Source organism: Heterocephalus glaber, unplaced genomic scaffold (genome assembly GCF_053883595.1).
Source record: "Heterocephalus glaber isolate CG9 unplaced genomic scaffold, H.glaber_assembly_v1.0 deba00001689, whole genome shotgun sequence".
Taxonomy (NCBI): Eukaryota; Metazoa; Chordata; class Mammalia; order Rodentia; family Bathyergidae; genus Heterocephalus; species Heterocephalus glaber.
Genome location: NW_028258414.1, coordinates 14,648,236 through 14,669,808, shown reverse-complemented (window position 1 = coordinate 14,669,808; position 21,573 = coordinate 14,648,236). Strand labels below are relative to the sequence as shown.

Genomic DNA, 21,573 nt, shown 5'->3' with positions numbered 1-21,573 from the left:
CACGCCTTCTCTGCTAGAGGAAGGAGGTGGATGAGGGAGGAGGCAGGGCAAGGAAAGCAAAGGTTGAGACTCTCCTTGGCTGTGGCAGGAGGCATCTGTAAGCCCTCGTGACCCAGTACTCCTCCACTCTGCAGTCCTAGCTGCAGCCAGGGACCCCCTGCACTCCTGCCCAGGCTCCTTCCTGGTACCCAGGGGATGCATTGCCTAAGTGTCTTGGGAGCTGAGGCTGGAGTGCCACCTGCAGGCTGACCACCTGAGGACCCATGAGCTCAGAGGCCCCTGCTCTGCCCCTGACCCTCCCCTGTGCCATATCCTGGGTAGCTCTGCTCTCCAACACGTATCAGCCTGGCTTCAGAGATCTCACATCCTTGCTTTCCGTAGTGGAAAAGTCTTCCCCTCTCTGGTTAATTTTGCACTGGCCCATTTTCCTCTCCTCTCCTCACCCGACTCTAGGGGGCTGTAAAGGAGGAAAATACAGCCTGTCAGCATTTCAACCTCCTGACCCAGCAGAAGCTGCTGGGAGAGATCCTGGAGTGTGTGCATGTGTGTGCGTGTGTGTGTGTGTGTGTGTGTGTGTGTGTGTATACGCGCGTGCGCACATATCCTGAAGATAGGCTAGGCCTCCCCCATCAGACAGGCAGGGACCAAGTCTGGCCCCGGCACAGCTTTCAGAAGAGATGACCCCCAGCCCTGAGGCCCCATTATCCTACCCGCGGGTTCCGGAAGTGGGAGGTGCTGACAGTAGAAAGAAGCCAGGTCAAGCCCTTAACTAGCACTATGCAGGGCTGCTTCAGCCAGGTGGGTGGGAAGCTCTGACACACACCTCACACACGTGCCTGGGAGCAGTGATGGAGGAGCTAGGCCAGAGCGGGGCAGCCACAGGGCTGGAGGCTTGAATATACTTCATAGGTGCTTGGCTTTGGCAGGGAGCAGGAAAGGAGTCAGTGTAACCCGTCATTGCACAGATGACCTGTGCACACTTTTCCTGGGGAAACTGAGGCTCAGAGAGGGGAAGACCACTGCCAAACATTGCAAAGCAAGATCATTGGGTTACAATTAAGGGTTTTTTTCAATGTATTGTGTTCCAAAATTAATAGCTGGAAAGTTGATTTTTCACTGGGTACCAGGCCATGAGCAGAGGCTGGGAGAGACCCAGGATTCCACGGGGATGTGGGAGCAGGAAGGGAAAATCTTACACTATTCCCAAAATGCTTAGAGTGGCTGTATTCTGAGTTCACAAGGTTTCGGGGTATGAGTTGGTCCTTAAAGGGTGAACAAAATCTAACAAGGACAAGAGGGGGGGTGGGCAGTGCAGGAGGAGGGGACAGGCTGTGTGCAGACACTGGACACCTGTGAGGGCTCACGAAGCCCCAGGAGGCTGGAACAGAGAGAGTGGTGCTGAGAGAAAGGTGCGCTCTTCCCAGACTCCCCAGGTGCCAAACATGCGCAGCCTTGGCTGCACTGGGGGGGCTAAGGTGAGCGGCTCTTCTCTGCATGCCTCGTGCCCTCCCAAGGCCAGCTCAGGCATGTTCCCATGGTGACAGCAGAGGATGGGAAGGCAGGCTCTGATGGGAAAGCCCACTTCAAGGTGCTGGCACCTGTTGGCCAGTGCAGGTCCTATCCCTGGGCCCATAGTCAGCGGGGGTAGGGGGTTGCTCATTCCATTCACGGTGAGGAGGCAACACGAAGAGCATGGGAGCATGACACACTGGGGACATCCATGCCATCCACCACCGTCTTTTGCTACCCAGCCTTGGCACAGGCAGCCTGGATGGGCACAGAGCAAGCCTCCAGGACCCAGCTCCAACTCTGGCTTTTCTAGGGAATCCTGCAAGCTGACTCATCCCTCCACTTAGCTCTCACTGCCTGGTCCTGTGTATGTGTGTGCATGTGCCTGTGTGTGTATTCGTGTACATGTGTCACAGCTGGAGCGAAGCTGCCTGCTTCTCTGTTGTCCCCACCCTGCTGGGCTGTGGAGCCGTGGAGGTGACAGGCAAGAATCAGGACCAGGTACACAGAGCACAAAGAGGACCCAATGAAGCTCAGGCCCACCGTAGCCAGGAAAGGTTTTCTCAAAGCAGAGCATGAATGGGATCTGGAAGCCCAATAGGGTAGGAGTGGACCAGGGCAGGGCAGGAGGGCACTAAGCCACACAGAGAGAACTGTGTGCAAAGGTCAAGTGTGAGAATGGGTGCTGTGTCAGGCGTGGCTGGGGCTGTATGACTGAGATCAGGGGCATGCGCTGAGGGGACGGCAGCCAAGTCACCAAGCCTGGCATCCCTGCAGTCTAAGGGCTGGGGCTGGTGAGTAGCCAGGGTGACATAGGGTGGACCTGCTCGGAGTCAGGGCTCCCGGAGGTCAAGGCTCTGTGCAGGCTCCGGGTCCCTGATGAGAGCAGCTGTTGAGGTGCTGGGGCAAGGCTGCTGGTCCCTCTGGAGCCCAGACACCCAACACACCCTCCTCCCCACCCACTTCTCCTCATCTGCCACATCCTGACATGACAGCTCGCCAACAGAGAACAGAGAGGGCTTGAAAAAGCCACTGAGGAAAGGCAACTTCAAAGCACCTTCCCAACCTGCACTCCCCCAGCTTCAAAGCGGCTTCACACACAGCCCTGCTGTGGGAGCTTCAGAGGCAGCCCTGGCGGGCCAACCTGCTGTTTCCCACCTGGACCTGGGGCTCCATCCTGCTGCCACCTGGGAGCTCCTGGGGCCCTCAGTACTGAGCCTCTGGCTTACACCAGCTTGGGGAACATTCTGTCCCCTCCCCAGGACTCTCTTCCAGCCTCAGGCTCCCATTGGCTGGGTACTTGTCACCTGCAATGCCCACCTGGCGCAGAGCATGCGCTTCTCTTCCCTGTCAGGGCCAAGATCCTGGCCAGGCTTAAGTCTGACTCAGGGTGCAGGTGCCCCTGGATATCTGAGTCCAGCTGTAAAGTAGCTGCTAAGGACAATAGGACTCCCAGGACTCAAGTTAAGAATTCCCCCAGGGCTGGGATTGTAGCTCAGTGGTCAAGCACTGCCTAGCATGCATAAGCCCCTGAGTTCAACCCCCATTTCTGAAAAAAAAATCTCAGAGCAAGAACTGTGTCCTGTAGAAGTGTGTGTTCCCCCTCTTACTGACAGGCAGAGCTGTGCTTCCGGACAAGTCCTGGCTGTGGAATCAGGAGATGTGGTTTCCTACCTCAACTCTGAGGACTTTGGGCAACCTCTTTGGGCTTCTATTCCTGCAGCTCTAGAATGGGATTATCAAGAGCACCTTCAATAGGCTGGTCTATGAACTGAATAAAATGATACAACTGAAATTACCTCAGAATGCCTGGCACATAGCGGGTATTAATTTAAAGTAGTTCATAGCGCACATAAGAATTACCACAGGGGCCGGGATTTAGCTCAGTGGTTCCGCCGCCTGGTTCACAAGTGCAAGGTCCTGAGTTCAATCCCTGGTACCAAAAAAAAAAAAAAGAAAAAGAATCACCACAGGCCCCTTATTCCTAGGACACCAGAAGCCCCATAAGGGAAGATCTTCCAGAGGAGGGTGTAGAGGGAAGGACCTTAGAGAAGCCCCACGTGGGTCCCTTTGAATCCCTCTCCTCCACACCAGGTGCCAAAGAGCACAGGTCATGTGAAATGCATGGCAGGGATTCCAGTGCCGAGGGTGCAGGACAGAGTTCCATGGGTGCGGGAGAGGGAGGAGATGGGGGGAGGGTTGGCCAGGGAGGTGGTATGGGCCTAGTGGGATGTTAGATTTGGAAGGCATGGAGGATGGAGGCAAGATGTCCTCCCAAGCCCAGCATGGACCCTGCCGTGGGTCCCTCAGGGGGACCTCTGCTCTGGAAGGAGGAGGAAAAGGAGGGGAAGAGGGACAAAGAGCACTCCCATCACTTCTGGACTAACAGCCCCCCACTGGCACCCCAGCTCCTCTGGGGCCTGAAAGTGACACATTTCTTCTTTGGCTTTACTTCATTGTGTCCCTACTGACACCACCCCTAACCTACCTCTTGCCCCAGTAGCGCTCCCCTAGATGGTGGCTAGCTTGACTTGTGGCCTCCTCAAGAGTCAGAACTCAAGACCAGTTACAATGCGAATCCCAGCACCCAAGGAGGCCAAACACACTGTAGGCTCTGGGCCAGGTCTCTCCAGGGTCAGGAGGGTGAGCAACAGGACCTTAGGCCTCCTAGAGCCTTTGCTGCTACAGGTCCATCCCAGAAATGTCTGCCCTTTTGTTGCTGGAACTGGAAGCCTGGTAGAGGAGAGAAGTCCCCAACCTGCGAGAGCAGGATTGGGAATCCGAGAGCCTGGGGGCACAAAATCCATAGGTTCCCCGAGAATGGGGTGATTGCTGCAATGGGAATCATCATCTTGGCCTTCAAAAGCAATCCCAGGGCCCCAGGCAGGGTGAGCAGGTCAGAGGGTTAGGGAGAGGTAAAGAAAGGCAGAGCACACCTCAGGGTTCCTCACGGGGTGGGGGCTGCACGTGGCTTCTCCCCCAGCCCCTGGCACAGTGGAAGTGGGGATGAGTTGATCTGATAAGAGAGCTCTAGAAGGAGCCCCATCGCAGAGACAGAGAAATCAAGAGATGAAAGGAAATGCACACTCAGCAAGAAAAACCTAGAGAGAGAGTGGAGATGGAGAAGGAGAGAGAGAGAGAAGAAAAATCAGAGAAGAGATGGAGGAGGGGGAAGGGGAGGGGGAGAAGGGGAGGGAGGGAGGGAGGGAGTAAGTGAGAGAAAATATGAATTCAGTTTTCACCAAATCCTAGAATAGCAGCTGCTGGTGCCAGCAGGCTGCCCTCAGATGGCCCTTAAATTGCGATTGAATTCAGTATTCTCTGAGTCTAACACGTTGATGTTGCCGAGGACAGACTGTGCTGGTCCAAGGTTGTCAGAAAAGACCCAGCTGGAGTGAAAGGCTCACCAGGTGTGTGGCTTCCTGTGCTGGGCCCCACGTGCCCCCTCCAGCTCCTACCCTTCATGCCCCCCGTTGCAAACACAGTGCCGAAGAGAGAGCACCAGCCCTGGGCAGGACAGGGCAGGGCTCTTCCTGTTGGCCTGGGGAGGAGGAAAAAGGAGTAGACAAGGCAAAAGAGAGGCTGAAGGAGGAGTAGCAGTATGGAGGGAGCGGACAACCACTGCATTTGGGGAAGAGAGTTATATACTTAGTGGTGTATTTTTGTTTTTCAGGTTTTATTTTTATTAGTCCATGTTTGCAGTACATAATGATTATATTCCTCATGGCAGCTGGTGCACGTACACAACACATCTCAATTCCTTTTCCATCCCCTTCCCATTTGAAAAAGATCTGTCTCCCTACTTTCTATTATCTATTACTTTGTCCTTCATATTTTATACATTGCCCTTTATATATTTCATAAAAGAGAAACTATGTGACATTTAAGCTTGTGTGTCTGATTTATTTCACTTAACATTATGGTTTCAAGATGCATCCATTTTCCTACAAATGACTCAGGTTTATCCTTCTTCATGTCCATTAGAGAAATGCAAATTAAAATTTTAGGCTGGGGATTTAGCTCAGTGGTTTCACTGCCTGCTGCACAAGCACAAGGACCCAAGTTTGATACCCAGTAACAAAAAAAAAAAATTTTTTTTTTACTCCAAAAGGAATGGCCACCATAAAGAAACTAGATAACAACAAATGCTGGAGAAGCTGCAGGGAAAAAGAAACACTTGCCCACTGTTGGTGGGAATGTAAACTAGTACAACCACTATAGAAATCAGTATGGAGAATTCTCAAGAAACTTGAACAAGAAATTCATTTGACCTAGCTCTTCCCCTTCCAGCTATATTTCCGAAAGAGTTAAGACATCATATTACAGTGATTCATGCATACCTATGTTTATAGCAGCACAATTCATAATAGCTAAATCTTGTGCTGAATTTTGAAATGTTATTGGTAGGTTTGTGATACAGAATAGCACTGGTACACACTGATCTCTCATCTTGACCATTTTCCATCCCTTTGCACCCTTCCTACCCTCTCCTCTCCCCGCTTCCTCTGTTCCCCTTCTCCATCTCCAAAAAATCTGTTTCCTTGTTTCTTTCCATCTCTCCTGTATTTTACTCATTTATATCCTGGGCTTCTCATATAAGCAAGACCATGCATATTTAACCTTCTGTGTCTGATTTAATTCTGTTAACAATATGGTTCCAAGCTCTATCCATTTTCTTACAAATGACTGGAGTTCATCCAGCCTCTCCTTCCACCCACACCATTGTCTAGGAGGAAGAGCTGGTCCTGGTGTGCTAAAGGGACAGGGTCTCTGCTCTAGCCAAGTGTAAAAGTGGCTCATTTGGCTCCATTTAGGGGTCCCTTAGGGAAAAATGAGAACACTAGGTATTCCTCATAGAATGAGAAATCTTCATTAGATTCCAAGAATTTTCTAGTAGCATAAAAAAAATAAGACAAACAGGAAAAGTTACGTTGAATGAACACAAACCCACCTTCCTGAACTAGCCCATGGAAAACTCTTTTTAAAAATTTTTTTGAGACAGGGTCTCACTGTGTGGTTTAGGCTGGCCTTAAACTCACTACGTAGCCTAAGCTACCCTCGAACTCACAATGCTCCTTCTGCCTCAGCCTCCCAAGTGTTGAGATTACATACAGGCTTGTGCCACCACGCCTGGCTGAAATTCTAAAATTTTTGTAGACTTGTACCCCATCTCTGCTTGTGATTCATAGTTCTGGATCAATTTTAAAATATGAATTGGAAATTGGTTAGAAAGTGTCTTTGACTTAGGAGAAGGGAAGGACAGGAGTACCTGTTAAGTATATATTTGTATGCCAGGTACAGGGCTTTGTAAATAAACATTTTTACTTGTATCTTTACATGGGTTTTTATCGTAGTCCTTACAACAAGCCTATATATTTTTTATTATCAGTGATGCTTCTAGATCTGGGAAGAGTGACTTAAAGAAGCTAGGTAAATTTCCAAAGATCATCTAGATGGTTGAGTGAGGAACAGGGATATATACCATGATCTGCTTGCATTCATAGCCCATTTCTTGCTGGGCATGGGGGTGCAAGTCTGTAAATCCCAGCTACTTAGGAAACTGAGACAGAAGGACCACAATTTTGAGGTCAATCTGAGCAACTTAGACCCTGTCTCAGTGTAAAAAATAAAAAGGACTAGAAGTGTGTCCCTGTGGTAGATCACTTGCCTAGCAAGCTGTTGCCTAGATTCAATCCCCAGCAGTGCAAAAAAAAAATATCTGGTGACCCCAGGAAACTTAGGAAAAGTTACTTCTAGAAGTAAGGCTGAACAGTCATGGAAAGTGGGGTGAGCACAGTCTTTTGGGAAACATAAGGGGAATTGGTATGCACAGAACTTCTCTGCTTTTATTAGCCTGGCACTGTGCAGTCAGATGGTGGACAGAGGTGTCAACAAGAAGCCTAATTCTCCAGGGCCAGGACTTTAGAGATGACACACAGTATGTTCACCTAGAAGCAGATGTTGGTTATTCATATTCAGAGTGGATTCCAAAGTGGTCTCAGTACCAATGCTAATGGGAGAGGCAAGGAGGCTGGGCTTGGCAAGGGGAGAAGCTGGGCAGGAAACAGTCTCTGGTTCCCCTAGAGCTTCAAACCTGTGATGAGCTTTCAGCATTGTCCATGGCTTGGAGGGGAGCTGGATCTTCCAGTTACTGGAATGTCCTGGGAAGGGGGTGTTACTATGGGCAAGGATGTTTTCTTCAGCCTAGGAAACCCCAACAGAGGCTGATGGATGAGAGTTGTCAAACACTCACCTTCCCAACAGCTGAGAGAGTGAGTCCCAAAGTCCTGAAGGGGCCTGAGGAGGGGCCAGCAGTGTTCATTGCAAGGATTCTCAGTAGTACTGATGGGAAGTGGCTGGGCACTGTGTTCCTGGGCTTGACGAGGCCAAATCCATGATGCCCGGAGACTCCCAGGGCAACACAGACCACGGATGAGGGTTTCCAAGGGGAAAAGGTCTTACAGATTGTGGGAGGAAGCTGGGATGAAGAGTGCTGGAAGGCGACTTGAAGTTTGAATATGCCCCCTCTGCTCCTTGTCCCAACAATGTGAGACAGAAGAGATGCCCAGGATGGAATTCTGCAAGGGCAATCTAAGCTGAGCACAGATTGTTCCCCGGGCTAGTGTGTCCTCCAGAAAGACCATGGGTGGCTCTCTCTGTGTGGAGAAAGGGAGAAGATGGAAAGACAAGTGAAGGACAGGTTGGTCCCACCTCGAGGTAGTCACGTACTGGCTAGGGGTGCAGCCTTGCATGTGAGAGTAGGCAGAGAAGAGAACATGGTGTGCTCCTGGGATGCTTTGGATGGAGGTGCCAGATGTTGGGGTAAATTAATTCACAGGAAGCCAGCAAGGTGGGAAAGTCAAGGAGAGGTCCTCAGAACAGAAGAGACTTGGGATGAGCCTTGAATAACGGAAAGCAGGGATCTGCACTCTTGAATTGTCGTCTCACTTCCCCATCCTGCAGCCTTTGAGGAGGGAATACATGGCCATGGTTGGCCTAACTCCAGGACAAGAGGTGACCCAGACAAGAACACAGTCCTCTCCAGTTTGTGATCCCCTCTGCCTTGTGGACCTTGCGGCTGTCCGTGGTGCTGAACCACCGGGTGTTCTCCTGGTTTCACCTTTGAAGAACCAAGTCTTCAGGGTTTGTTTCTCCTTCTGTAAGAAAGTGAAAAGATGGACTTCTTCACAGTCAGTTGTGCATGGAATTATAGGAAACTCCTGGACACCCAGGCCCCTGGGTGGAGCAGGATAGGCCAGGCAGACCTTCCCAGTCCTGAGCAGAGCACAGGGTAGCCACATCCTAGGTCCCTGTGCATAAAATGTGGGCAACTTACAGGTGTACCCTCAAGGGAGCTCCTTTTCTTGGATGGAGCTATTCCATGGAACTATGCCTTGATTTTCATGGTGGTAACATAAATTTACACATGTGACAAACAATACACACACAAATGCATACAAAAAGTGGCAAAAGCCAAGTAAGGTTTGTAGGGTAATTAATTGCATTGCACTAAGATCACCTTCTTAATTTTGATATTGTGCTATAGTTACCATCACATTCCCCTATACCAGTGATGGTAAACCTATGGCATGTTCTCTAAAAAGTTTGCCATCACTTTCCCATCAGGGGAAGCCAGGTGATAGGTATTTGGGACATTTTTGTACTGTTTTTTGCACAACTTTTGTAACTTCCTAAAATCTATAATTATCATAAGGACATTTTTTTAAACACAGGGTGCCCAGTGGCAGTCCTCTTTGAGAGCCTCTTATCACCTTTCTGCTTCTTCCTCACCATTTAGACTCAGGTCAAGTTTTTCCTTTGCCAGGGAGCTTCCTGTTTATCTATGCCCACTTCTGCACCACTGTGCTGCAGCCTCTGTCCTGTGTTGCTTCATGTGTCTGCCTTGCCCCTAAAGAATGGAGGTTACATGTCCTGGGTCTTCCATCTCCTCCTCAGATCTTGAGATCTTGAGAATATGCAACTGGTGCTCAGTTATTACTTGGTGACAGAGTGATAAATAATCTGCCTCCCCAGCACCCAGGCTTCCCCAAGCCTTTACTTGCCTTGTTCTTTCCCCAGCTTCTCAGCCATACGAGGAAGTGATAGAACATAGGACTTGAGGCACAAAAGCCACTGAATAATGAACCATAGCAGTGCTTAACCACCTTGAGAGCTGGGAGTTGCACCCCACTTTATGGATGAAGACAGATGCACAATGAGAAGGGGTGGTTGTAACAGAATGGAAAACCAAGTTCTGCTTTCCAGCTTTATCCTGCAGAAGGTGCAAACCTGGCTGTCAGTTGCTCACTCTCTCTGACCTCCAGTTTCACCCTCTGTAAAATAAGAAGAATAACATCTATCTCACATAAATCCCAGGAAAGGTAAATGGCCTTTGGAGCATTTGTTATTCCATGGATTCCTCAAAGGCAGGACCAGACCTGGCTGTGATGGATGTCTATTATGGGTGCGTTGAAGTAATCTGTGAATGAAATAGGAACTGAAAGAATGAACAAATGCTTGCAAAGTGTCCCCACTGTTCTGAGCCCAGAGAAGCAGCTCTCCAAATGTTTGTTCCCTCCTAGTTTTCTGCCCTTGTTGTCCTTTTCATTCCACCCAGGCCTTGCTGGCACGAATCTTCAACCAAACAGTGCCAGGATGCTGGAGAAGCTGCCAGTCCCTTATGATTCCAGTGGAAAGATAATGTGCCACCTGCAGTTTGGGGAGCTAGGCATGGGATAGAGGCATGCCCAGGCTGGGGCTCCCTTTATATCTGGATGCATTCTCAGGCATATGGTTGGGCAAGGCTGGGAAAAGCCCTGCAGACAGCAATCTGGGTGGTGGCCATTCTGGTTCCTCTAAGAGCCTGCAGCCTGGATGTTTTCCCAGAAAGTAACCTTGTCCAAAGGAGTCAGGGAATCCCAAGGAGGCCTGTGGGACACCCACCTGTGGGGGAAGATACAGTAATGGGCTTTACCACCTATACCTGCTTGTCCCTCATACAAAATCCTGGAATCTTTGCTTTTCACAAATGTGAGGGACCCTGGATGTCAACAGTGCAAGCTCCAGAGTGCCAATTCCTCTCCAAGTAAAAATTGGTTCAAGTCTCGAAGCTCTCAGTGGGTGGGAGGCTCACTACTTCCCTGGCATGGTCATTGTCTGCTCACTATGGTGGGGAGGGTAAGATGGACCATTCTAGCATCGCTGGAACATGGGGCGATCTGAGTTCAGCTGAAAGGGACCCTGGCTTCCCTTGAGTTTGGAAGCTTCAAGAGTCAGGTGCATTTCCTTGTTCTGTCTCCTCAGTCACCCTGAGCACTGCTGTTCAGGTTTTCTCATGATGCCATAAGTGTTTTATTTTGTCCCCATGATGGCCCATGTTTTCTCTCTGGCCCATGTCGGCTGAGTTTCTGTCCTGAGCTGTGCTTGGGGACAGGCTGTGACATCTGCAGAGCCACTGTGAAGAACGTGTCTGCATCTGCTGCCCATTGTACAGCCCAGTGTACCCTAAGTAATGGCTCCTGTGATAAATTCTGCTTAGAATTTAATGCCAAGAACATGTTTATGTCTCTTGAAAAACTGGCCTTTTGTTCTGGCAGGGAGAACACTATATCCTTTTAGTTCTACTTTTGATCTGAGCTGCCAGGAACCTCAGAGCTAAATTTAATGATTAATTGCAACAACTTCAATATTTTCAGTGGAGGACACAGTTCCTGTTTCCATTCCCACTCAGCAGAGCTTCTCAAAGAGAGGACTGTAGATGCACAGAATCAACTTGCTAAAATCCAGCTTACTGGTCCAACCTCAGGCCTAAGGATGGACCAGAATCCTAGGGTGGGAGTGGGAAGTCTTACACATGCTAAGTCAATTCTTATGCAAACTAAAGTCTGGGACTCACTGCTATGAGTCATATTGATTTTTATCTCCAACATCCTTTAATAAAGGTATGCTTGCTTGTAAACCATTTCAATATCTATTTGGACGCCAGAGGATTTTTTAAAAATACGATACACATTTAATTGCATTAAATGAAAAATAGAAATGATAACATTGAACTTCCACATGATAGTTGAAAACCATCTTAAGAATGTATGATTGAGGGCCCGGGGAATTAGCTCAGTGGTTTCGCCGTCGCCCGCTGCACAAGCGCAAGGACCCGAGTTCGATCTCCGGTGCCAAAAAAAAAAGAATGTATGATTGAAAAGATTAAACTTAGAAATAAATTTAAATTTTAAATACATCTGAGGGCTAGGGACATAGCTCAGTGGTAGAGCATATACTTAGCATAAATGAAATCCTGGGTTTAATCTCTGGCACTGAAATCAATCAATCAAAATAACATAAGAAAAATAATTAGGAACTATTGTTTTGTTTTTTGGGGGTTTTTTGGTACCGGGGATTGAACTCGGGACCTTGTGCTTGCAAGGCAGGTGGTGAAACAACTGAGCTACATCCCTGGCAGGAACTATTATTTTAAAAAATATTATTTAGGGCTGCATGTGTAACTCAGCAGTAGAGTTCTTGCCTAGAATGTATGAGATCCTAGATTTGATCCCCAGCCCTATGCGGGGCCGGGGGGGGGGAGTGGGAGAGGGAGAGGGAAAGGAGGAGGAGGAGGAGGAGGAGGAGGAGGAGGAGGAGGAGGAGGAGGAGGAGGAAGAGACGAGAAAAAATACTTAATAAACTACAACGATCATTCTCAAAAAGTCAAATAAAGATGCATCATATTATTAGTAATAGTTTCCTCTGGATGATGCCATTTGAGTTGGTCTAATTTCCCATCTTATGGATTTCTGTAAGGGAATATAAGCTTTTGAATTATAAATAAATTCCACAATGAAATACTATGCAGCTTTGGAAATAAATGCGGGAGTTTATTAGAAATGGAAAGATGTCCAAAATATTTCATTAAATGAAAAAGGAAAGGAGGAGAATAGCATGTGTAGGATACTAACTTTTGTGAAAGATTAGGAGGTGGTGTGAATATGTATTTTGCTTGGTTACATAGGTGTAAAGAAACTCCGGAAGGCTTCCTAATAAATTAATAGCAGATTGTGTGAGGGGTAGTGGGAACTGGGTGGAATTTAGATGGAATGAAAGGAAACCTTTTGAAATATGCCTTTTATGTTTTTTTCATTTTTGAGTACTGTGAATAGATGTAAATATATTTCACTTGTGAATATGTTTCAGATTCAAAAATATATATATGATAATTTGAAATAGAAAAAGCTCCAAAGGTGTAGGGGTGGTGGGAGGGAAAGGGGAAAGGGAAGAAGGGAAAGGAAAAACTATGAGAATAGAAAAAAAAAAAAGATGAAATCTGTGTAAATAGGAAAGGGTGGAGGGGGTGAAGGGTGCACAGGCAATGGGGAAAAAAATAAGAACCAAGACACATCATGTACAGCTACAAGCACCCAATGATAAATGTAAATGTATCATATACCTAAAATGTACCAATAAAAGAATTAAAAATATATATATGTATCTATAATCAAAAGATAGCCTACTCTTTTACCATAGCATATGTTAAACATATGTTAACGTGGTTAGCATAGTCACAACCATGTGAATTTTATTAAGGCAGGTGTTTGGTTTCTTCTACATCAATCCTTACACCACTTTATCCCAGGACAACCTCCTCTGCAGGGGTCCCTGGAGATTCCGGCTTCGGACAGAATGAACTACAATTAATGAATAGTACAAAGGGGACTGAGGGAACGAGAGGGCAAACACTTTCCAGCACCTAAGAATGTCAGTGTTCAGTACCCAGAGTCAGGAGTTCCTCTCCATCATTGCTGCCAGTGATGGCCCCAAGCCATTAAATGTCACATATTCCTCTGTGACAGGTGCCATCTCAGAATCCACAGACTAGGGTGCTCAAACTGGAGAAAGCTGCTTCCTCCCAGCCCTGGAGGCTGGGAGTGTAAGATCAAGACCCCAGCAGGGTGATTTTCTCTGAGACCTCTCTCCTTGGCTCCCAGCTGGCTGCCCTCTTGCTGTTTCTTCACATATCCTTTTGTCTGTGGGCTCTCATTCATCCCTGGTGTCTCCATGAGTCCCAGTTTTTTCTTCTGACAAGCACACCAGCCAGACTGGACTAGGGCCCACGCTAATAGCCTAACATCACATTAATTCTCTCTGTAAAGGCCCTATGTCCAAATAGAGTCACAGTTAAGGTATGGAGCTTAGGGCTTCACATATATTGGGAGCACACAATGAGTCCCATCCCATCCCATCCCATCACATCCCAACCAGAGTTTGGAGACAGGGGCTTTAGATTCAGATATAGGCTCAGGTCTGGGTCAATGCTGAGACAAGTTCTGGTCTGGCAAGATGTGGTTGAAAGTAGTTTGTGGTCAAGCAGGTGGGCAAAGTTCAAGGTGGGCAGAAGTCAGATGAGAAAGAAAAGGGAGAGTGTCTGAGTCACCTTTCCATTGCTGAAATGAAATCCCTGACATTCACAAGTTACAGGAGGGAGGATTTATTCTGGTTCATAGTTTTGGACGTTTCAGTCCATGGTCAGCTGGCTCCAAGGCAGAAACATCATGGCAGAGGAAAGCTGCTCACTTCACGACAGTCAGGAAGCAGAAAGAAAAGGACAGAGCTCGAGAAGCGATGTGGCCTTCAAAAGCATGCTCTCCTTTCTTCAGCCCGGCCCCACCTCCTAACAGCCTATTCAGCAATGAACTCATCAATGGATCAAGCCACTATCTAGTCACCTTCCAAAACCCCCACCTCTGAACACGTGAACCTTTTGGAAGACAGTGTTTTATTCAAACCATAATAGACAGGGAAGGAGGAAGAGAAGGTAAAGAAGAAAATGAGAGTAGAGGAAAAGGTAGGGTAATCAGCAGTGCTCCAGCCCCATCCCCCCAATAAGAACACTTCCTCTGGGATCCCTACAATGTGCAAGGTGACCAGGAGTGTCACCTTCATGGCCCCAGCCTCACTACCTATCTCGGACTTCCCCCTGGAACACCTGTGGTGGCCAGGCTTAGCCCTGAAGGAGCTGACATGCCCAGGACACCTGGCCCCCAGGTATGCAGTGGCAACAAGAGGTACAGTTCATCTATAAGCCCCTTGACTTCATGGAGAGGAAGAGGAAAGCCCTGACTGAAAAAAGTGACGTCTTAAAGCCATACACAGCTGGGACTTGAAATTGCCATGTTCCCGAGAGCTGTTGTAGGTGAGGGACTGTCCTACAATGCTCAGATTTGGGGGCAGCCAGGACCAAAGCAGGACAGGGACTCATCTCCTCTTATTGTAGAATTTACGCTCTGGGGTCTTGCACTCAGGTCAGAACCAAGGGCTTCCCCAAAGTGAGAGAGAGAGAGCCTGATTCATGGGGTTGAGGCAGATGATGAAGAAAACCCTCCCCAAAGGGGGCTGCAAGTAGATAAGCGACACACATCAAGAACAGCAAGTCAAGGAGACAGAGCTGTCGTAGGAAGACTGTCCCTACAAGGGAAGGAGAGTGGCATAAATTATGACTTAACACCCTCAGTAAATCTTGATCTGATATCTGAGTTCTGGCTGCAGGCATAAATGCTAGGCCTGTGACGGAGGAATAGATGGTGTGCTTGAAGTGAGGAAGTGTCTCTCCAATGCAGATAATGCTGGCCTGTTTTATGCTCAGTATCCATAACAAGGACATGTTCTGCCATGAAAGATAGTCCCGGGATGGTGGATCGACCTGTCTCTATTACATCTTGCCTGGCAATGGGGTACCGGCAGGATTGGCTTCAGAGTCAGAGCAGCTCACTGCTGGTGTGCACTCCTGGTGCACAGGGAGGGCTCAGGGCACAAGTCTCATACTCGTCCATCCCACGCATCTCATCACCTCTTGTTTGTGGGAGGGGATCCAGAATGACTGACTTCGGTCCCTGGATATCAGTACAGCAGGGGATATCATTTACTTCCATCTGGTGTTATTTGCTGTAGCCTGGGGAACCTGCCCCAAGGGCTCAAGAATGAGGGCTGCAGAGTCCTTTCCCCTTGACCGTGAGCATGTAGGACATGCTGGAGAAGGATGTATCCTCTTGGGAAAGGCACATCCTATCTAGGCACAGGCACATCTTACAGAGAAACATACGACCATAGTGGCCTCAGATCTGCTGGGATCACTCAAGAATCTATTTTTACTCCCTGACCTTGGTTCTGTCCTGACATTCGGAAGAAAAATTCTCAGTGCTCTTTTCCATCTCCACACATTTACTTCTGCCTTGAGCCCACCCAGGATGCATTCTGCTCTTCTAATCCTCCAAGCCTTCCTTTTTCTCTTCCTGAAAAAGTCAGATTTCAGCTCTGCCTCCTCTAAGAGGCTTGTTCTGACCACTCCAGGCTGCACTGAATTCTTCTTTCCCCCAGATCCTGCCTTCTTTCTTGTCACATGAACCACGCATAACCTTGAGTTAATACCTCAATATTTTGCCCATGTCTGATGGCTTTGTAGGTTTCAATTCCCAACAAAACTATAAGCTTCTTAAAGTATTACCTTAAGCTTCACTGTGAACCCCTGCCCTTCCCATGCACAGAGTAGATGCTCAATAAATGAGAACAGATCAGCAACCTTGCATTGGAGTACGAGTCTCTTCTCTCCCCACAACCTGGGAGTTTGCCAAACACGAAGAAGTCACTTTCTCAGCCTGCTCTGCTGGCCGGCACAGAGAACTGGCACAGGATGTAGGGAGAATTGGGGCCAGTAAAGTTGGCCAGTTTCATCAGTCAGAGAAAAGCTAAGCTGGCTCTGTTAGTGGAGGCTGGCAAAGCAGACCTGACCAGATGTTGGTGCTAAGCCCACAGATTCCAGCCACCTCATCCCCTGTGACAATCCAGACAGAGTGTCACCATGAGTCCTGGGTCTCTCTCCGTTAGAGCCTCTGGACAGTCCAAGCTATTTCCTCGAGGGGCTCAGGGAGTGGTACTGATGTCCACCAAGTCCTGGCCCAACCAAGGACAGGGTCTTTGGAGATGTCCTCATGGATCAGGTGCAAGCATTGTGACACTGTCTCTGGCCAGCAGGAAACCTCCTGGAGCTTGTCACCCACTGAGCCCCCTTCCTGTTCTCTACCCAGATGCCATCCACTTCCTCCTGTGTGATAACAGAGCCATTGCTTAACCCCATAGATCTTGGGGAGGTCAAGTGGTCCAGGCCCCTGTGACCAAGCCTGTGCAGGAGGGGTAGATGTGTCCTTTGGAAAAGGAGATGTCATGACTTATGCCAATATTTGACCACCCTCATCTCTAGGAAGTTCATCCTTGTATCTTCCCTAAGCCTCTTTCAGAGTAGCCAAAGCACAGTTCCCTCACCATCCTCCCTCTGTGCTCAAACTCATTCCCCTGCCTCCTCTTTGTTGGTTGTATGGCCAGGATGGGGTTGTCCTGTGACCTCACTTTATTTATTTATTTATTTTTTTGTTGTACTGGGGATCGAACTCAGGACCTTGCGCTTCCGAGGCAGGCGGCAGCACCACTGAGCTAAATCCCTGGCCCCAGTGTGACCTCACTTTAAATACCAGAGCCTGGGGAATGGCTTTTATCATTGCCGCCAGTGAGTTCCATCTGTCTTAATTACATTTTCCATTTTGTCACTTACTGTCACTTCATGTTTCCTTCAGCAGCTGAGCATGCCCATGAGGGCCTGGGGGGCCCTGCCCTTTCCGGGATACTCAGTAGTTCCTGACTCCATCATTCAGGACTGGCAAACTGCTGACACCTGCCCTGGGGCTTGCTGCAGAGCATGCTGAGCAATCACTACCTCCACTCTCTACCCCAACTAAACAGCCTTGGCGGCCTCCCAAGGCCCAAACCTGGGTCAAACTAGCTGCCAGCAACTCCCGCCGGCTGTCCGCCTGCCCACCTCCCACCTGCCTGTAGGTTTCAGGGTGACCACGGCCTTGTCTCCAAATGGCTGCAGGGAGCTGCAGGTGCACCCGGCTGCTTGTGCGGGCATCTGCTCAACCAGCCTCTTGCTGGGCTCAGCCCTTTCTGAACTTGCTTCAAGTATGCAGGGCATTTCTCCTCTGGGATCTGCACAGCCTCTTCCATTTGAGGGGACACAGGCAGAGAAAAGAGAGAGTCCAGAAGGCAAATGGAGCCTAAGCATGATGCAAAGGAGGAAATAACATTTATACTATGATAGCCTTTTGTTTTGGTTTATTACCTGAGGAACTAATGATATTGAATGCATTGGTATGGGATAAACTCTCCTCTTCAAAACCACACCCCCACTCTGGCTTGAACTGAGCTCAGCAAGGGTCCTACATGAAGCTCTGAGCCTAACCCTGCTCACAGATGGGTCCCTGTCCAAACCTAATAATTAGACCCTGTCCCCAACCATGTCTTGCCCTGAAGAGTCCGCCTTGACCACAGACAGAAGCTTGACCCTGGTCTGTACGTTATATAAGCCCTGAGCTGGATCAACTAGGCCTGGCATGCCTCCTAACACATGCACTCCACAAAGATGGGAAGAGGACAGTTGGCTTGCTGAGGCCCAGCCCTGTGCCCATGTGCAGATCCATAGCACGGTCTCTCCTCCTCCCCAGAAAGCCTTTTTTCTCCTCTCCATCTCCAGCTATGCCTCCTCCTGGAAGTCTTCTCAAACACACCCTACCCCATCTTTTCTCTTCAACTTCCCTGAGCACAAACCCAAAGTCCATTTGGCATCAGCCACTCACAGCCTTCATCTGTCAGTGGAATATTTATTGCTGCCTTCCTGGTGGCCAGGTTGAATTGTGCTTTTTTTTTTTTTTTTTGGTACCGGGGATCGAACTTGGGACCTTGCGCTTGCCAGGCAGGCGCTGGAACCACTGAGCTAAATCCCCAGCCCAGGCCAGGTTGAATTGATACTCAGTGTCTTCAACACTGACCTGCTGCAAATGACACCTCTCAGACCTCATTTTACATCTTACAGTGGACACCGGCTGGGCTGCTCAAACAGTGGCTTCAACAAGGTTACTTCCCATTCATGCAAAGGTCCAAGCTCCTGTGGCATTTCTGTGACTGCTGCCATGATTCTCTGTCTCCTTGTCCTTATCCCAGCTGGCAGGAAGTGGTGATGGTGACCATCGTCTGCTGGCATTCAGCATGCTGTCTCCCCATTCCACCACACTTTCACTGTATTACAGAGCCTAGAAGCCTTAGCCCCACATTCCTCAGGCTCCTTTGCCACTAGAGCCGTGGATGAGACTAATTCCAGCATCTGTACTCACGTGTTCTCTGGATGGCAGAAAGAAGGCTGAAGTAGGAGGAGCTGGCCTGCAGGTCCTGCAGTTTTGACTGAGGCTGGATCCTCCAGTCTTGTCACCTGGCATCTGGGGGCAGCTGTGACCCTGGTAGCCATTTCCTGGAGCTTCCTGACCTTTTGTTCATAACTTCCACAGTGTGACCAGAAAACCTGGCAGCATCCCATTACCTTCATGCTTTCAGCCTTGCCAACAGCTTTGTAAGTATCCAATCCCCTCTATTAAATCGCTTCCTGCTGAAATGTCTAGAATGGTATCTGCTTCCTGTACTGTGCCTGTACTAGTGGTCAGGATCTGGCACCAGCATCACACCTAGAGAAGCCAGGAAATGTAGATTTTGTCCAAAGAGGCCATGTACCCCTACTAAAGGAAGTAGGAGAGAACGACACAGAAGAACAGTAGCAGAAGAGGCCTGTGGCAACTCTGAAGCACCCTAGGACTACATGTTATGATTTAGATAAAAAATGCTCTCCCAGGGGCCGGGGATTTAGCTCAGTGGTTTCGCTGCCTGCCTCACAAGTGGAAGGACCTGAGTTTGATCCCCAGTACTAAAAAAAAAAAAAAAAAAAAATGTTCTCCCAAAGCCTCATATATTTGGAGGGTGATTGGATCATGAGGGTACTATGCTCATTGGTGCATTCATCCATTAATAAGTTCAATAGCTAAATGTGCTGTAAGGCACTGGGGCCTGGCTGGAGGTGAGTTAGTGAAAATGTGACCTAGAAGGTGGATTCTTGTCCCTGGGTCCTCCCTCCTATCTCTGCTTCCTGGGTCCCATGGATTAAACAGCTGTCCTCCACCCAGGCCCTTCCACCAGGATTTTTCTGCCTGGGAGCCAGCTGACTACGGACTGAATCTTCCAAGAGCTGTGAGCCAAAACAAACCTCTCCTCCTTTAAATTATGAGTGATGACTATTTTGTCCACTGGCAGGACAGTGACCAACATACCACATAACTGTCACAGATTCTAGAACCCCACCAAATCCGCCAAAATAACCAGTTTCCCCGCCATGATGTCCCCACCATGGTGTAGAGAAATGAAGGGAAATGAGTGAGGACTTAGGGGAGAGTCTGGGCCTGGCCTCTTGCCCTACCTTCATAAGACCCCATGCAAGGCACTGGGAACGCACTGACAAGTAGGAAATCTGCTGTCAAAGACATAACACCCTTCCCAAGCATACAAAGCCTTCTGTATCTCCATCTTGGGCCCTCTAGCAGGATATTTGTTCTTCTCCCCCTGGGAAAAAAAATCTTTCATGGGCTGGGGATTTAGCTCAGTGGTTCTGCTGCCTGCCTCGCAAGCACAAGGTCCCAAGTTCGATCCCCAGTACCAAAAAAAAAAACTTTCACCTTCAAAACCCTGAAGCCAAATGTCCTGTCATGCAGAATGTCTTTCCCAACACTCAGGCAGAGTGCAATGTCCATCCCTCGGCTCCCACAGGCCAGGGCATCCTTCCAACCCAGCACTGGCCACACTGGCACATTCTGGTCCCTTGGAGACCCAACCTCTACCCAGTATGGCTGATGGTGGTCTGTGAGGACGGGGACTCGGATTAACTTCTGATGCTGAGTTCAGCCCTGCTTCAACAGCAAGTCCATTCTCCAGCTGCGCTCCACCCACTCCCCTTCCCAGGTTTGCAATGCTTTCTCAGGCCCTCGGACTCCACAAACAGTGCTCTCTCTTCTCAGAACACTTCGGCCCCCTACTCCTACCCAGCAAGCCTTACCAGGTCCCTTGTCTTCAGGAAGCTTTGCTTTGACCCCCAAAGGGAGCCTGAGGTCCTCCATCGTCACCCTCCCTCCTAAGGGTGTGGCCAGGGACTAGGGGCCATCGCATCACCTGGATGCTGGTTGGAGGTGCACAAGCTCCCCAAGGGGATTTCATGCTCACACACATCTGGGAAGGGCTACACCACACCATGGATTGCATAGGTCAGAATCATCTGTCTGAGGTCTTTTATCTCCTAGAGTGCCAGCTTGTTCTGAGCACAAGAAACATGTGTTATTCTTTTTATTCCCTCCTTCCTTTCCTAGGAGGGTTTGCCAGATTTGGCAAATAAAAACACAGGACCCTATTAAATCTGAATTTCAGATGAATAATGAGTATTTTTTTTAGTATGAATATGGCTGGTGCAGTATTTACAACATAGCTTTACAACAAAATAATATGTAGTTTCTCTGAAATCCAATCTAATTTCCATTTTAATTTGTATTAAATGTTTGTCTAACTTGTATTTTATCTACAGCCCTATCCTGGCCCCTGCCCAGTCTCTGACCTGCATACAACAAGTGCCCCACGCATGTGTACTCAGCTATAAACCAAGGAAGCTTGCCCACCCACCTCGCCTACTTCCCGGGCTGCTGCTAAAATAAAACTGGCGAGAAGCACTTACAAATGTGTTTATTATAATCATTGCCACCATTGCCATCACCCGAATGGCCCCAAACACATCGAAGCTAGGCTTTTTGAGCATTTGTGCATGTCAGTAATTCTTTTACATTACTCAGATCAATCTGGGTTTAGCACATTAGGGCAGATGACATTATATTATAATCATGTTATTACTATTATTACCCCCACTATTGATATTGTTACAGTATGCCACTTTTGGATCACTGTGATTATTTTCCCTGCAGAGAATTTTATGTTCTTGTCAGTGACTTTATTGTAATAATGAAACCCGAGCCCTTCCCAGGGTTCTGAATGGCAACTGCCAGGAAGCCCTTGCCACCCCCTCAGGAATCACAGCCATCAGTGGGAACTGAACTGAGTCAGTGTGTGTGCTGGTGCTGAGACCCTCTTGGGGAAAGAGATACAAAGTTG

The 21,573-nt window shown here is 48.6% G+C and overlaps 1 long non-coding RNA gene across 1 annotated transcript in view; it reads left to right on the top strand.

Moving 5' to 3' along the window:
• LOC110344160 (uncharacterized) overlaps nucleotides 1–21,176 on the top strand; it is a 44,231-nt gene extending 23,055 nt beyond the window's left edge. Inside the window, exons 2-3 of the long non-coding RNA XR_002386511.2 lie at nucleotides 18,888–18,949; nucleotides 20,996–21,176. This is a non-coding gene — a long non-coding RNA (uncharacterized LOC110344160). The remainder of the gene's footprint in view (nucleotides 1–18,887; nucleotides 18,950–20,995) is intronic.
• Nucleotides 21,177–21,573: the final 397 nt, after the last annotated feature.